General features: G+C 30.8%; 1 long non-coding RNA gene across 1 annotated transcript; it reads left to right on the top strand.

Moving 5' to 3' along the window:
* Positions 1–485: 485 nt before the first annotated feature.
* LOC111412789 lies at positions 486–1,321 on the top strand. The gene is made up of 2 exons (XR_002706103.1): positions 486–824; positions 1,033–1,321. It is a non-coding gene; the product is annotated as an uncharacterized LOC111412789 (long non-coding RNA).
* The last annotated feature ends 18,001 nt before the right edge of the window (positions 1,322–19,322 follow it).

Genomic DNA, 19,322 nt, shown 5'->3' with positions numbered 1-19,322 from the left:
ACAGATTCCTTTGCACAGATGTTGAACAGGTAATAAAAAATTAATAATGGACACATCAATGAACAGTAGAAATTGTTTGAAAAACGGGACAAATTTGACAGACCATAGCAGTGTGTCACGGAGACACTTTCTCCGTGACACACTGCCGGTCATGTAGCAGTGTGAACAGACCATAGCAGTGTGTCACGGAGACACTTTCTCCGTGACACACTGCCGGTCATGTAGCAGTGTGAACAGATAATAAAAAATTAATAATGGACACATCAATAAACAGTAGAAATTGTTTGAAAAATACTGTTCATTGATGTGTCCATTATTAATTTTTTATTACCTGTTCAACATCTGTGCAAAGGAATCTGTTCGAATAGCATTATTCCTGAAAAAATTATATAGAATGTGTTTCAAAAGTAAAATATATTGCATAAAGTCGAGTGTTACTCCCCTACAATCTCAAAAGAGAAAACTTGGTTGCCACTGTTCATAAGGCGTCACTATGTCATCATGTTGATGTCAAATTTTTTCTTTTTTAATTTGAATAGTAAAACGACAACATTTACCTAGATGATTGATTTGTTTCTTTTTCTCCATTTCTACACGCCTTGTTATTCTACCTCTTCACTTCCACTCTACCTCTTGCTCATTTTCACACACAATTGTCCATATTATGTTGCAACGAGAGTCGCCTTTTCACTGTCAAGGATTACAAATCTAAGATCGAGTCATAGTTTTGAAACTTCTGCAATGGAATTTTGAAACTTTTCGACTCAAAACTCATCTGATCTACCACCACTTGTGACTCCAAGGTTTTCTACTTGAAGATGAAGGTTGATAAATTTGATATTTAGGCTTTGAGAGTTAAGTTTATTTTTTAACATACTTAGCTATTTTTCATTTTTTAGCATCAGATTTCAAGTTTAGGGTTTTGCTCTTCTTGTCAAAAAAAATTTTCCATCGAGTTTACTTGAATATTATGCGTTTCAAACTTTTCCTAATATGTATAAACTGATGTGTTATTGCTTTGGCTTTTTTCAGATTTTACGGTTTTGGAGCCAATTCTATTGGACGAGTGAGTTATATTTTTAACCTAATTCAACCGAGTTACAGACCCCAATGGACGCGTGATGAATGTGAGAAGCATCTGCCTTGGGACGCCTATATGTTGATGAATGGGAGGGAGAAAAGTCAATGGAGAACTACCAAATCCAATAACTTCTCTTTCTTTGTACCATTCTTATTTATGTTTAGTTATATTATGTTTGTACAATTGAGTTGTGTTAGGTTACTTGTTTTCAATAAAAGAAGACAATTATGGGTTTCGATCTTTTGGGATCTGCTCTTTTCTGACAAGTTAATTATTTTTTTTATTTATTATTTTTTTTTTATATATGGTTATGTTAGTATTTGTTTTTTTATGATGTTTCTCTCTACTAACGGCATTTCCTTGTCACTGGTCGACTTAAATAATTAATAATAAATTTCTGATACGTAATCAGAGATTTTAAAGCAAGCACAATAACATTTTAAAAAATTATTAGGGCTCATAACAGGAATCATTACAAATAAATTAGGCCTTATTTAAACATCACAAGGAAACCTGAAGAATCAAAAAGTAAGTATATATTCTTCGTTTAGAAAATTGTAGCAAGAACATGAAACTTCAGTTATGAAGAAATGTTAAAGTAACCAAAAATTCCAATAACAATTTCTTCAAATATCAAAAAATTGATTCAAAATAAATAGCAAATTCCATACACGTGACAGAGAAGAAACCATTTGCAAAACTACGGATAAGAACATCAACAACCTCAAAAAAATGCAGTTGCAATTCTCTTTTTAGTGATTTTAGCTCCTTCTTGAACTGTACGGGAGATTACAGTATCATCAGATGTTGGTATGCCTTTTTTCCCCCCTATTTAACAAGTAAAAGGCAAAAACTTAGAAAGGCTCTTCAACTTTAGAGCTCGAAAACAAATTTGACCATGACATTGGTTAGGTTTGAAATTTCTCATTGCCAAAATAAAATGTGTTAATTTTATCTTTCGTTCATGACTAAACAATATATAAGTATATTATATTATTGAACTAAATGTATCAAATAGCACTGAAGTTTGGATACTTCATAACTTCTGCATCCTTTGAAATTTATATTTTCTTTCAATCAACTTAGTCCTTCCGACTCTTTTTACCAATTCTTAACACAAATCATCAGCTTAACTATTTGATATTTTCAGTTGTTAAAAGGTTGATGTCTTGTTCATCTGTAATGCAAGCTATGGTGGGCTTTGAACAGATCTCTTTTACCCATTCTTTCATTTTTATTTTTTATTTTTGGTTTTCGGAACATTATTGCTCTAAAGAGATTTTGAAGAGTGCTGGGTTGATTTTAGTTGAAAAGCTTTAGATTAGCCCAAGCAGATTTATGCATACATATTAAATACCTTCCCTTGCATATGGTAGAAGCTAATTTGGTCGTCGTTCTTGATTGGATTTATAGTATGAATAATTTTCAGAATTTCTAGATAGTGTAATAACATATTTCGACTTTGTATGAGGAATTTTTAAGCAGCGTACCGTGTCCTTTTAACATTAAGTTTTTTAGAAGGAAGTTTAACATGTTCTGCTTATGTAAAATAAAGGTTGAGGCCATAAATTGTTGAATAACAGAGGAATTTATCCATATTATAGGTTGTCATTTATAGACAGAACTTAAAGAGAGCAAAAGAATTTGGAATTTTAATAAAAAACAATATGATCACACTGAAATCTTAGGCCCCTTTAACAGGGTAAGTACTTAACACTTAATGAACGTTTAAGATATCAAAACTAATTTACGTATGATTCAAGGAGATTATTGTGTTGATATTTAGTTTTAATCATGTTAAGAATCGATAATCACAATCCAATAAATTAATAGAAACGAATTCATGCCTGCGGAAATCATTGTTGATCTGAATAATTGTAATTGTATTAGCAGCAAGATCTTCACCTCCTTACTCTTCACAAAAGTATTAGCTATCAATGGGGCAAGCCAATAAAAAATATATGGAGAGGAGATGAGACTTAACCTTTATATATATAAAATAATTTGAGCCTTCCCATTACGAGTCTATGACTAGAATTCTAATTAGGGTTTATTTTCGGCCCACATACTTAAAATTACCACATCAAATTAATTACAACTCGTAAGGTGTAAAATGCTCAATTGATTACTTAATAAATTTAGCCCAAACACAATTATCATTATGAGCCATACATTTAATCCGTAAAATTTGCAATCGAATGTGAAGCCCATATATGAAATTATTAATTATTCCAACATTCTCCCACTTGGGCAAATATTTGATTGTCATAACAAAGTTTTAACATCCGGGTTAGACTACATAGGTGGCCACAAAAGTATGACTCCAATGATATCACCTTACGTAACATGATCTGGTCCAACAAGAATATTAACACCGAACATGAAAGTCATTACACCAATTAAGAGATGTAAGATCATTCCACAGCTACAAATGTCAACATCCTTATCGACATGAATCCCCATCCTCCAACCAATGTGGTAGTACGTGGTATGAACTTAGCACCAAATGTGAACAAAACTGTGCTAATTCATATCGGTCCTCATAATGCTTCTGATCAAAATGAAGTCACATGTCTCTAAAAGAGACTCATCTTATGTCTTTATACGTCATATTTCAAGATGTCAATAATAAAAAGATATAAGTCAAATGCATGCTTAAAATAGTTCATGGATAGGGGAAAAATTATTTTATTGTCAGAAGGAGCTGTACCCGAAAACATATGGGTTGCCTACGTACCCCGCAAATGAATCAAGCCCAAAACGTAGTTCTTTACATAAATAACTTCCACTAACCAAAAATATCAAATGTTTCCACAATACCCATATTAGTAACATGTGTCTTAAAAACTTTTGGAGCGAGTCCCTTAGTCAAGGGATCTGCAACCATTGCCTCTGTATTAATATGCTCTATTTTCGTCTGCCCTTCTTTGACACTGTCTCTAACAACCAAATATTTTATGTTAATATGTTTTGATTCAACAGAACTTTTATTATTCTTTGAAAAGAATACTGCTACACTATTATCACAGTAGATGGTGATCGGTCTTGAGATGGAATCAACAACTTTCAAGCCAGAGATGAAATTTCTTAACCAAACGGCTTAGACTGTAGCCCCATAACACGCCACAAATTCAGCTTACATAATAGAAGATGTCACTAGAGTTTGTTTAGCACTTTTCCAAGAAATGGCACCACCAGCTAATGTAAAAATATAACCTGAGGTTGATTTCAAATCATCTTGACATCTAGCAAAATCAGAATCTGAATATCCTACCACCTCAAGATGATTTGTACGCTGGAATGTAAGCATATAACTTTCAGTTTTCTTCAAATATCTCATAACTTTCTTAGATGCTTTCCAATGCTCTTGTTCTGGATTAGACTGAAATCTGCTAAGGACACTTACTGCATAGGCTATATCCGGTTTAGTACAAAGAGCACACATCAAGCTCCCCACAGCACTAGTATATGGAATCATCTTCGTAGATTTCCTTTCTAACTCATTCTTTGGACATTGAATTTTGTTAAATTTATCTCCTTTTATGATAGGTACATCACCAGGTGCACAATTTTGTATATTAAATCTTTCTAGAACACGTCGTATATAAGCTTTCTGAGAAAATCCTAATAAGCCACAATTTCTATCACGATGTATTTCAATGCCAAGTATATAGGAAGCTTCTCCAAGATCTTTCATCTCAAAATTAGCAGACAACATTTTCTTTGTCTCATGAAACAACTCTAAGTTACTGCTAGCAAGCAGAATGTCATCAACATACAGTACAAAGAAAATAAAATTTTTCCCACTGGTTTTAAGATAAATGCATTAATCAATAGTATTTTCAACAAAATCAAGAGAGGTCACAACCTCATCAAATTTCAAATACCACTGTCGAGATACTTGCTTAAGTGCATATAATGATTTGTTTAACTTACATACAAAGTTCTTTTTTCCTTTGACAACAAAATCTACAGGTTGTTTCATATAAACCATTTTAGAAAGATCTCCATTCAAAAATAATGTCTTAACATCCATCTGATGAAACTCCAAATTGTAGTATGCCATAAGAGCCATGATAATTCGAAAAGAATCTTTCGACGAAACAGGTGAGAATGTTTCAACATAATCAATGCCTTCTCACTGAGTGAAACCTTTTGCAACCAATCTTGCTTTCTTTCGTTCAACATTTCCTTTTGAATCTAATTTACTTTTGAAAATCCACTTGTTATCTACAGCCTTAGCATCTGGGGGAAGTTCAACAAGATTCCAAACTTTATTCCTTTCCATGGAATTCATTTCATATTCCATGGCAGCTATCCATTTATCTATCTCAGGACTTGTCAATGCTTGGTTATAAGTTACAAGATCAACAATATGGCCAACATTAAAATCGCTCTCCGATAAATATGTAATATAATCATTGGGCAATGCAGATCTTCTTTCCCTTTGTGATCTCCTAACTTGTGGCTTAGGAACCGATTCAATCGTTGTTTGAGAAATTAGAGATTCATCCTAATTCCTCGGTTCTTCATTAACAACTTCAATTAGTTGAGAACCAAGTCTTTCCTGTATGACAGGAACTGAAACAACAACTTGATTATGTTCAACAAGAATTTCTCTCAACGTGGAACTCTCACTATCTCCAAAATCGTTCACCAGAAACTTAGCAGTAATGGACTCCACAATTCTAGTGCCGCGATTTGGACAGTAAATTTTATACCCTTTTGATCTATCCGGATACCCAATAAAATAGTCAGGAGTTGATTTAGGGTTTAATTTCTTTTCAAATGGATTATAAATCCTAACTTCAGCTGGACATTCCCAAATTTTAAAGTGAGTCATACTAGACTTACGTCATGTCCATAATTCAAAATGTGTATTTGCAACAGCTTTATTTGGAACTCTATTCAAAGTATACATAGCTGTTTTCAAGGCTTCACCCCACAAATATTCGGGCAAATTTGTTCTACTCATCATACTTCTAACCATATCTTTTAGAGTTCGATTACGTCTTTCAGAAATACCATTCTGCTCAGGTGTCCCTGGCATGGTGTATTGGAGCACTATTCTACACTCTTGTAAAAACTTTGCAAAATCACCCATATTTTAACCAGATTCATCATATTTCTCATAGTACTCACTACCTCGATCAGATCTCACAACTTTGATACTTTTCCTACATTGTTTCTCTACTTCCAGTTTGAAAAGTTTGAATTTCTCAAGTGCATGTGATTTATCGTTAATCAAGTAAACATATCCATATCGTGAGAAATTAACAATGAAAGTTATGAAATATTTATTCCCACATATAGTAGAAGGCAAAGGTCCATTGATATCAGTGTGAATTAAATCCAAAGTTCTATTACTTCTAGTCGAACCCTTTCTCGTAGACTTAGTTAACTTTTTCTCTTATACAATCTATACAAGTGTCAAATTCGGAGAAGTCTAAGGAGGGAAGTATCTCATCTTTCACTAATTTTTCCATTCTCTCCTTAGAGATATGACCCAAACGCTTATACGACAACATAGAGGATGATTCATGAATTAAAGTTCTTTTCTTTGATACATTGATAACACATGAGACATCACCAAAAGAAGCCAAAGATAATTTATATAAACTATCACATAAAATGTCATTCCCAATCAAACGAGAATCATTAAATAACTTAAACATTCCATTACCAAAATTAAATGTAAAACCACAAGCATCAAGTTTCGGTATAGAAATTAAATTCCGTCTCATCTGCGGTACATAAACTGTATTTTCCAAAACAAGATAAAAACAAGACTGTAAAGTTAACTTCACTACTCCTATGAATTCAACCTTCACTTGAAATCCATTTGCAACGCTCAAGTTTACTTCATTCTCACTTGGCCTCCGTTTGCTTGTGAACCCCTGTAAGGAATTCGCAATATGAATACTAGCTCCTGAGTGTAACCACCAAAAATTCAAAGGCACATCTACTAAAGAAGACTTAAAACAAACTAAGGCCAAGGGAATACCTGGAGAACTCTTCTTCTTTTCCAAGCAGATCTTGAACTTAAAACAATCTTTCAGCCAGTGACCCTTCTTTTTACAGAACTTGCATTGATCATTTTTCTTTACAGCTCCTTTGGGGCCACTAAAATTTTTATTCTGTTGACTTCGATGGGACTTATTACCCTTACGAAACTTATGTTTATGATTATGAGAAGGTCCCTTATTCTGCGATGGCTGAAAAACTAATTGTACAGTTTCAACAGTTTCACGGTACATCCTATACTCTTCATGGGCACACACTACTATGAGGTCATTCAAATTCCATTTATCCCGCTGAGCATTGTAAGCAACCTTAAGCTGATTAAACTTTCTAGGAAGGCAATTCAAAACATGATAGACCAGGAAAGACTCCGCAATGGAAATGTCAAGAGCCTTTAGCTTAGATGATATATGTATCATTTTCATGACATGCTCCCTAACACCACTTGTGCCATCATATTTCATACTCATCAATTTATCCATCAGATCCCCAGTTTCGGTTTTATCAGACTCAATAAATTTTTCTCCTATGGCATCCATAAAATTTTTGGCATTTTCATTATCAGGGATAACACCTAGAATGGAATCAGATATCGATCGCGTAGTGATTTTCAAACAGAATTTGTTAGCCTTTTCCCACTTTTCATGCTCGGCTACATATTCAACGGTACTTTTATCTGTGGGTTTCTCAAGCTTTTTCTCCATTACAAAATCCAAGCCCAAAAGACCAAGTGCTATTTTCACGTCTCGTTTCCATCTCACATAGTTATTCCCAGTCAAAGTTTCAATAACAAACAATTGATTCGAAAGAGATGAGACATTATAAATTGTGGAAACATAAAATATAACATTTAATATCATTCAAACGTAATGCATGCAATCAAATGGATGATGTAATATCCAACTAATTAATATGGGCTATTAATTAGATAATCCATAATTTAAATCGAAACATATGAATTTCATTACAGTAAGAGTCTAGATGCATCATTGTAAAGTAACATTTGGACCGACAATATAACATGCTATAAGGTACTCTTAAAATACATTATGTAGCTAGTTAACAAAATTACATTGGTTTTCAAAATTCCAACACCTTTGAGCAGAAGGAAATTTCTAAATCAAAACAAGCTCGTTAACTGCCTTATGCCATTTTCCAAAAATATCACATATAACACCACCTTTGGGCAATATGTTATATGCAATAAATCAAAATTGTTGTGTAATATATAATTAATTTTTTTTATTTTTATTGTAGAGAAAATCGAATAAATAATAATGAGTTTGCCACTTTGACAGCTACCACCCATTTTTATTTCAAAATATTTCTCTTTGTGGGAAAAATAAGGATTGTCTCAAATTCCACAAAAATTCAGTTACAAAACGATAATTACGTAATGAATAATCATTAATTAATGAAAGACAAAAATTCATATGTGATTGAGAGACGAAATTGATAACAAAATTTCAAAAAATGAAATTTAAATGCATAAATAATGGCAATATTTAAATACATCTACAATTTAATGAAAAATATAAAAGTCACCAATCAAATTATTATTATTATTATTTAATATATTTTAATCGGGTCAATTATCAAATAAAGTTTTAATTGGGTCAAAATTAAAAATTTAGGTTCAAAACTTTAAAGGTTCAAATTAAAATCCCCTTGAAAAAATTATATCTTGCAACTAGATTTAAAAAAAAAAAAAAAAAAAAAAAAAAAACCAGGTCTTCACTTTTGAAAATTACAAGACAAGTCCTTTATTTAAAATTGCAAATAGGCCCTTAAATGATAATTGCAGATAGGGGTTTCAAGCAACCAAAATTACATGTGAAGCCCCCACCCCCAAACTCTAAACTGGAGAAGAAAAATTTTCTCCTTCTCCAACGACGCCAAGGTCCGATGTGAGGTGGGAGGCGAAATTATATTGCTAAATAAATGGAATTCATTAATCATTCAAATTCATATGGCAATGGTCAATTAATTCATGTGGAATTCATGACAGATGCTGCCAATGGTTGCTGGAATTGATTCCTAAATTACCGAAAATATTCATCACTTTAACACATCAAAAATATCACCCAGGAAGCTTTACCAGGAAACATTTGTCATTCATCATCCACAATTGAAATCCAAAAATAAGTGGATTCATAGAATCGGCCACTGAAAATTATATATTATATTCAAAAGTTTTAAGTCACCTTATACGGCAGTCATAAATCATGAATTGGATTCTTAATTGACTTATTATTGTTTTCCTTATTTTCAGAAGTCGAATCCTTAAATTCCACAAACTGAATCCCAAAAAAAAAATGTTAATCTTTTAAAATCCATAAGAGATCAAAAATTCCAGATCAAAATCTACACAGAGAACCGTCCGAGAAAGAGGAGAAGGAGGGTACATAAAATAATTCAAAAGCATTGGAAAGTATTTATTGTTCAGATTCTAAATATATGCACGGTTCATGGTGTTGGGCCATGTTAATAATGAATTCATATTATAAATATATGCACAAATCACGGATATAGGAAAAAGAATTTCATTAAGAATTTCGATCTTAACATGTAGGCTTTGTATCAATTGTTAATATTTAGTTTTAATCATATTAAAAATGGATAATCACAATCCAATAAATTAATATAAACGAATTCATACCTGCGGAAGCCATTGTTGATCTGAATAATTGTAATTGTATTGGTAGCAAGATCTTCACCTCCTTGCTCTTCACAAAAGTATTAGATATCAATGGGGCAAGCCAATAAAAAACATATGGGGAGTCGAGGGGACTTAGCCTTTATATATATGAAATAATTTGAGCCATTCCATTACGACTAAAATTCTAATTACGGTTTATTTTCGGCCCACATACTTAAAATTAGCATATCAAATTAATTACAACCCGTAAGATGTAAAATGCCCAATTGATCACTTAATAAATTTGGCCCAAACACAATTATCATTATGAGTCATACATCTAACCCGTAAAATTTGCAATCGAATGTGAAGTCCACGTATGAAATTATTAATTATTCCAACATATTATTCAATTCTTCTCCTTTATAGTTTCAGACAGTTCATTTGAATAAAAAAATTTTGAGAGTCATCAATTTGAATCTAATGGCAGCAATGGTCAGGGTTCTTTGTTCATAAAATCAACTGTGGTGTTAGTATTGAAGTCTGTATTCTTTATTCTGTCTTAGTTATAAATATCCTGTGAACGTTTATTCGGTCAACACTTAATTAAGCAGCTGAATATTTTGCGGCAATGATAAGATAATCCTAACAGGGGATAACATAATGAAAATGGAAAGACTAAAGAGGTGTTTCCACTGAATTTGACGTAAAAAAAACTAAGTCAAATGGGATACTTTTTAGGGATGGAAGTTGCAAGATCAAAGAAGGATGTTAGTGTTTCCCAAATGAAATACATTCTCAACCTTTTCATCAAAACTGGCATGCTGGGATGCAAACCAAGCGACACACCCATTGAGTCAAGAAAATTGTCAAATGACTTGAGGAACTCAATGGAAATAGACGAATATCAAAGACTACTTGGAAAGTTAATCTATCTCCCATGAAACTATAAATAATATTTGTAAATGATGAAACTTATATTCTTTGTATATAGTCACTTCCTAGAACTTTCGGAGACAAGCATACTTCTGGTTGAAACTATTCCCAATAAATAAACATTTTAGAAACTTACACTTAAAAAGAAAAAAAAAATTATTTCTCTTAGATTTCTACTCTTAATGTTTTCACAATAATCTAAACAGTCTGTTTATGGTGTATACGAAGAATACTTTGTCTTACGTCGAATTTTTTATGCTTCTTTTGGTGCTTCTAACTTTGTCTTCCAAATCTATATCTTTGTGCAAACAAAAAAGTTTTTTTTTCCTCATTTAATCGTTACTCTATTACGTAATTGTTCTTATTTGCATTTCTATTTTAAGTATGGTTTCATTCTTTCACTTCTATTTGCTTAATATTTGAGATACGTAATATTGTACAGGTACCTTTAAGAAATTGAATATTAATAATAATGCTTGGACCTCATCCAAAGCACTCATCACTAAATTTAGAAATAATTAAGTCTCTCGAAAGCCTATTTTGGTTTAAAAGAACAATCAAATATCTTGACAGAAAAGTTTTCTTTTCTTTGTAGCTACAAAAATATACATTATAGAGCAAAAATTAATTACGACTTCTCCGTCAAGATGGTTTTACATTGAGAGGTGATTCCTTTGCATTTACTATCATTTGTCATTTTTTCTAAATTATGATCCTAAATTTAAATTTATTTACAGACACTCTACGCACAAAACCCATGATCTTTATTTTTTGTATGAATAACCAAGGATGTAAGAACAAAAGATGCATCAGAGGTAGGGGTACATGTTTGATTTAAACCCAGTAAGTGGCTTTTATGAGAATTCCACTTCTGATTTTTTATTTTTATTATTATTATTATTATTATTATTTTTTTGATGTAGCACTTTGTTCATTACTGTATGCATATTAGTTGTTTTTTGGTTAATCATTTAAATACTAAGTTAAAATCTTCGCTTTGAAAGATTTCCTTTCCTATAATTTCTTTAGAAAATGTAACTTATGTTCTATAAGTATGAGTACTTTATCATACTAAAACTAGAATAGCAATCGGCTTATTATGTCTACTCTTGAAATATGGTTATGTTGGTCCATCAAATCCTATTAATTATGATGGAAAAATTAGGCACGATAATGTGCTTTGCCAAATTTCTTTTTAGTTTCATTCCTGAAAAAACTTTTGTCTTAGTTTCATCGTGAAAGGTGTTCAACTTTCAGCCTGATGCAAAAATAAGTGGATTTGAATTATTTGGGTATCGAGCTTCAAAAAATATTCGCATTTGCAACTGATCATACGAAGAGTTTTATTTATATTAAAGTCGACGAGTGGTATGGTATTAATAAGTTCCTTTTGCTCTTGTACATTCTTTTTTCAGGGTAATTGTTTTTATTGCATTTATTGGTATGTGTACATATATTAATAAAATATATTTTGATCTTTTCATCTTTCTCCAAGTGCAATGCTAAAAAGTTGCAACAAACCATGTTTTCATCAATTTTAATACTGCTATTTTTTGTAATTTCAATTCTCAAAATATTAGGTTGTTCTCCTTGTCGTATTTCTTTTATCCATATTAATCTACTTATATGTTACACCTCTGTTGTAATCATTTTCTTAAGATAGGTTTGTATCATTAATAATATTAAAATACATTATTTAATGTACATAATTAAATGTTTACAAATTCTAAAATAGATTGTCGCTTTAACAAAATCGCTTACAAAAAAAAAAATCAGTCAACGCAAGACGCTCCACTAGTTTTAATAAAAAAGTGACATTCAAGTCAAGTGCCATTATTAAAAAGTAATGTTTGCCACTAAAAATAGTGACAAAATTTTCAACAAAGTAAAAAACAATAAAAAAAAAAGTGATAGAAAATAGAGAAAAAGTAACAATCACTCAAAAAAGTGATAAAAACTCAAAAAAATAACAAAAATTCAAAAAATGACAAAATTAAATTAGACAAAAATAATACGGGAACTTGTAACGTCTTCATTTGTTATGGAAACAAATGGGAATAAGGTAACAAATATAAAAGTAACAAAATAAATGAAATTGTTGTTCCAATAGAATGCGTAAACAACATTTGTTAAAACGTGAATATCACTTCTTCGTTAAAAAAAGTGATAAATATTCAAAAAAAATGACAAAAAATGAAAAAGTGACAAATATTCAATAAAGTGAATGTATTAACTAACATATAAACTTCAATTTGGAAGATATTTGATAAAGTAACAAATATTCAATAAAGTGAATTTATTAATGGACCTTGTTATATATACATCATGCTTTACATAATGTGTTACATAATGTTATATGTCATTCTATCTTTTGTTAGTTTAAAACACCGTCAATTTCTTTATCAAATTTTTTCCCTCCATATCATTTATGTAATCCCTTATGTACCATTTTTATATACAAATAGAATAATCCTTTATTAACTAGCATATAAACTTGGATTTGAAAGCTATTAAATAAAGTAACAAATGTTAAAAAAAAAAAAGTGACAAAAATTGATGTTGAATGTATTGTTTTCCTGATTGCCTAGCCTTGATTCCCATTTTCTAAACATTTTTAACAAACTTCGTATTTGTACTTTGATCAGTCCATTGAGGCATTGCACCATTGCCACCATACGAACTCCCAAACTCAATGACTCCAATTTATATTTCCACAAGCAAAACTCACTTATTTTACTCTTGTTAAGAATGAATTCTTCAATTCAATTCATCATTTCTCAAATTTACCTACCCCTGACTTATTTACGAGTAAAGTGAAAAAATGGGTCCTAGATTTATAGAGGTTCACCTCAATGTAAAACTACGTCATCTCTCGTCGCTAGAATACTTTACTATGATGAAAAAATATTTATAAGAAAAAATCGCCCCTTTATCTTCTTTAGTATATATTCCTCCATTTTTTATGATAATAAAATTCACTTATTTTACTCTTGTTTATAAGATAAATTACGGCAAAATCTAATTATACAAAGACTCCAATTTCTTAATATGCTTTTTACAAGAATTTTGATCCACGACCAATTTTGCAAAGCGGCAATAATTAGGATCTACAATAATTAAACTCTACAACTTAACAAATGATGCAAAGCTTTTCCCTAAAACCTATCGGCGATACATGGAGAAGCAACTAAGAAACAGTGCGGGTTTTACAGGCACCCCAATTTTCGGCTTCTATGGCGCAGCAGAAAAAAGATGGAAAAATATGATGTTTAGTTGATATATTTCCTTGTCCATGTTTGTATTTGTATCACACTCCATTTGACATGTTAATGGATATATTGTTTATAAACATATGAGAACGGTTGAAAATTGATCCCCTTTATTTGTGATTGTTGGCACTTGGATCCCCAACCATCTTTTTGGAAGTTTCAGAGCAATTTGGTCCTAATGAACGGTTTCTGTCCAAAATAAACATTAAATTCATTGAAAATACAATTTTCCCCTCAGTTTAAGGAAAAAATACCAAAAATATATTAAGCTTGTATTATTTTTAATTTATTGCATGCTATCTTGATCTCTATGTATTCTATTGTCCTATCTCTTATAATCAAACTCTAGTTTATTTCAAAAAGGACACACTTATGAAAAATCTATAAACTTACTAGTAATTGTTCATTTATTTCCAGGAAAGGATGCTGCAACAAAGAGATAAGCGAATCTTGTGCCATGTGACAGAGGGTTGGCGGAAACAAAATGAGGTATACTCCTTATCTCAAAATATCTCAAAGACAACCGAAATACTTGTTGAAAAAATTACACCGATATTGTGCATATTATATTCACAAAATATGCAATTTATGTTCACGAAATCGAAACACAGTTTCATCTTACCGAAATGGATTTGGGAAGATGAAACGACAAATTCAATCATTTCCATTCTTTATTTCAAACCTACATGAAATCAAAAGAATGTTATTAATTTTCTTAAATGAAATACGAAGAAAGAAATCAGAAAGAATTAAGGAGAGATGCGATTGGCCGAGACAAGTGTTGGACACTTTGTCCTTAAAATGAATTTGCCCCGCTCGATGATAATGGCTTTTCGACAATCATCTCACAATATACAATGATCACGTCGAGTCATAGGAGCACTCTAAATGACTTAGATCAACGAACTCGAACGGAGTTCCCTCTCTACCATAACTACGACTTTAATGCAAATGTTTTATACAAAATCAAAGTGTAACATGAAATGGAATGATATAGAATTATGAATTGAGTTTCTTTTTGTTAATAAAATCCAAACACATGGGGTTTATATATAGTAGTTGGAAAAATATGTCAAAGATACAATCATACAAAGAGACACATCTCTTGAAATTTATTTTTATACATTAAGAGTCAATTATTGAAAATTAATCATACTCATACCAAGAGTCATGATCCTTCATATGATCCATATATTTCTAGAATATTTCACAATATTCTATACAATTTTTCAACAATTTCAAGTATTAAGTGGCTTACATTTGATTTAATTTCTCTTTCACCAAATAACGAATTCCACTTAAATAATTATATAAAATTGGTCACAACCAACTTTCGATACAAAATTCCAACAATACTCTAGTATAGTGACAGAGGCTTCATCAATTGAGTTTCTTCATGGAATTGAATATGCACTTACTACATGTAAATTCGATTAGTGAATTGGGAAAATGCCAATTTCTTTTCTTGATGATGAATAGAAGATCCTGTTGTTTACAATTGTTACTTATTTGGTAGGACGGAATATACTGTCAGAATATTTATTTACAAAATTTAATATTTATTTATGTGCTGAAAGAAACATAATAGAAAATACAACCAATATGAGAAATTAATTTGAACTGCAAAAGGGAAGAATTAGTAAACCAAGGCTTGTATAAACACAGTTTCCTTCAAATAAATTCGTCCTCTCAACATAAGTGCTTGAAGTTTCATTCAAGAGTCTATATCCCAGGATACAACGAAAATTTAGTAGAATCTATGCATTTCAGATGCTACTCCTACGAACTAACTAAGTATCTAAAATACGACCACCAAGCCTTTGGAACATAATTTTTCAGAGAAAAATGTAAAGTGTAAATTGTGTGTTGGAGCAGAAAGGAATCCATATGTAAAGAATGGAGGAAAAAAATCGAGCTTCATTATAATCTTATGGTCATGAATTGGCAACAATTATAGGTGTTACACATTTAACACCACCAATAACTCCATAATTACATTTTAGTTTGAGAGTTGAAGAGTCAGTTTGGAAGAAAGTTATAGGTGTTACGCACTTAACACCACCAATGACTCCTAAGGGGCCAATTCGGAGTACGTAGGTTGCGCTCGCACATAAGTTCAAGGCTCGATGCACAATTTTGATCCTTGATTTGTACCCCTGCAGGTGCACATGAAAAAGCATCTATGCTACATAAGATTACATATTTTCAAAGTATAATAATATACAAAGTGTTCATTGCTTTGTTCATTTTCCTGTGAGACAAAGATAGACTACACAGTTTTCCCTTCAATACAAAATCATCTTCCAATGCATCAAATTTAATCTTCAATTTCTTATTTACCCGAACATCATTCTTTGCAAATAAATACAAGATTTCAATGTTCTCACTAAGGAGAATACAAATCAACATTGATCGAACGGGTCTCACTCAAAATTATACCAGAATTAATCCAAGAAAGCCAATTTTGCAACATATACTTGATTGAACAGTTTGGACGAAGGAAATAACCACAATTTTGTTTAATATATTGTCCAGTCGAGTCTTGATTTGTAGTGTAACCACCGAGGAGGCACTTAATGTGGCTCTACAATGATGATGGGTACGTTACCAGGACCAACTCTTGTATCTTGAATGATATATTTATATTGAAAATTATATTGCTTAGCCTTGTAGGTAGTTAATTAATATAGGTGTCCTAATTGATCAATTAATTGCTGATGGACAGCTAAGAACCTTCAAGACGCGGAGGATCCCTTTCTGTCAACCTATTAAATGTAATTTGTCATGTATGTTTATAACTGGATTCAACTTGATGAATTATTAGATAGATGTGTTCAAATTGTGCACATGTTTTGTTCGTGTTTTTGAGCTATTTATGAACACTTGTATCATTTTATATCAATATGTTTTGAGGGACTTTTAAGTACTATTTATTTATTTACCATTTACTTTCGTTATGTATAATTTAAACGGTTTCTAAATGCTTTCCAAACATTGCATTCCAAATAGAAGTTACCATGTCGAAAAATAAAGAGCAACTCCTCGGATACCCAGTAGTGCATGCTTAATTTTGCTTCGTAGGCAAATCCAATATATATATATTTTTTTAATCAAAAGTGATTAAAGGCTTGTTTGGGAGCGATTTTTCATCCAAAAAATTAATTTTTTGACCGTTATTTCGCTATTCCAGTCGTCATATTTCACTTCTTTTCTCACAGGTGGACCCCAATTTTTTTATAACGGTCAAAAAATCAATTCTCAAAATCACTTTCAAACGGGCTCTAAGATTTTGAGATTTTTCTTGAACGAGAATCTTCTTTGGTAGGTGGCAGCTTGGAAAGCGTATCAATAGAAAATTTTGGTCAATTAGTTAGCTTTAAATTCACAAGTTGTGGTTTTGATATCAAATCGCTATCAATTGTCACATTCAAACGGTTGGATCTTATCTTTAAAACACTATAGATAGCTTTTATGATACGTAATATAGAGTTGTCATTGTCTCTCGAAATAAAGATGATAACAAAGTAAATAAAAAACTTAGAACAAATTTGTCTTTTAAGACATGCGCTCTTCAAACTCTTAAGTTGCAAACGTTTTCCATCTATTTCTACCATTGGAAAGGGAATTTTGAATTAAATGACGATAGTATTAAAAACATAAAATAAAAATAGCAATAACAAATCTTTCTCTAGTAACTTTTTCTTTTTCATTTTCTCCTCTTAAATATTCTGCTAATAGCTTAACTTGGGGAATAAATTCGATGCTAAAATACCTTCTATCCCTTTTTTGTGTTGTCTCATTCCTAATGTGTTATTGTTTCTTGTATCGAAATTTTAATTTGTTTTGTACACTTATTTAAGAATTAATCAAATTTATCTTCAACTTACTAATTTTTTACCAACAATAATTTTTAAATTTTACATTTTTTTAGTAAGTTTTAAGTATAGCTAATAGCTGCAAACATGTATGGCTAAGCTTAAAAACAAGTTAAATTTAATTTTAAGTGAATAAACATTACCTTGTTTGGATATATTATTTTATTCAGTATATATCAATTTAGTAAGTAAAAAAGTCAGTTACTTATAATTTAACAATATTAAGTGCCAAATTTCATCAAGAATAAAATAACAATTATAATATTGTAAATAATCTAAAGTTATTGGCTATATATTTAAAAGATTAAAAACAAAATTTGAAGAAGTATTATATGCTTGTTCGTCGACAATGGAGACCAAATCATAATTGGTCATTATTGACGGTATCACAACAACATTATCATTGGTAATCGCTCAACAATGTGTGTCAGTGATTACTAATAATATTGATATCATTAATTGTGTCATACTTATCAGCGTATATGGATTTTTTTTTAAGGTACAGTTGATGACTTTGTCAGTGATCATGTATTCATTTAAATTATTTGTATGATTATTCCTAAAATGGTTACCAAACAATGTTGTTTAAACTCTAAATCCGAAAATTATTTGAGCCACCTCCACGTTAGAAATCTTATGCGGGAGAATAGGAATTTTTTTGATTTGAGTTTAGTATTTATTTAATGGAAATTAATTACACTTTGTATTATTCAAGTTCATTTCTTCATATTTTGCAAAGATTAGCGCGTATTCAATGTGCTATAGCTCGAATTAATCACATGTAAACATATGCCACATTTTTTCTGCATCTAATTTTAAATTTAATAAAAGGGCAAAAGAAAAAAATGTAAAACATTAAAGTGGATATTATTTTTCTATACCTTTTTTTTTTTTTTCAAAAATTTGGCAGTTTTCCACTTATTTTTAAAATTCGTCTAAGATTGACATCCACATTAAAGTGGATATTATTTTTTCTATAATTTTTTTTATAAAAAAAATTGGCATTTTCCCACTTACTTTTAGAATTTATTTAAGATTGACATCTTTTTGTTATAGAATTATATATTACAATTAGAGATAAAACGACAAGAATGTTAGCTATATATAATATTATAGAATAATATTTAATTTAGGCATAATATTATTAGCTTCCATCTTTTGTAGGTTTCATTTTTGTTTACTCTTCTTGTAGTATATATACCTATGTATTTCATAAAAAAAAAAAAAAAAAAAACTAATTTTTGGAGGCTCGTATAATATGTTTCTTCCTCTCTTAATTCTTCTTCGTTCTTTGATTTATCAATTCGTTTGTATTGTTTATAGGGAAACATTTCTCCTACACATGGCTTTGATAATTATTTTTGACAAATAATCGTGACTTTTAGATTAAACAAATCCAATTGTTAGTATTTCATAGATTTCAAGTGGTTATAACTAACTCTCCCATGATCCTAATGAAATACATATTAACCGTTGGATTTGCTTAATTTAAAGGTCATGAT

This window comes from Olea europaea, chromosome 16, assembly GCF_002742605.1.
Source record: "Olea europaea var. sylvestris chromosome 16, O_europaea_v1, whole genome shotgun sequence".
NCBI lineage: Eukaryota > Viridiplantae > Streptophyta > Magnoliopsida > Lamiales > Oleaceae > Olea > Olea europaea.
Note: the sequence above shows the minus strand (reverse complement) of the source record. Positions and strands in the feature narration are given on the sequence as shown.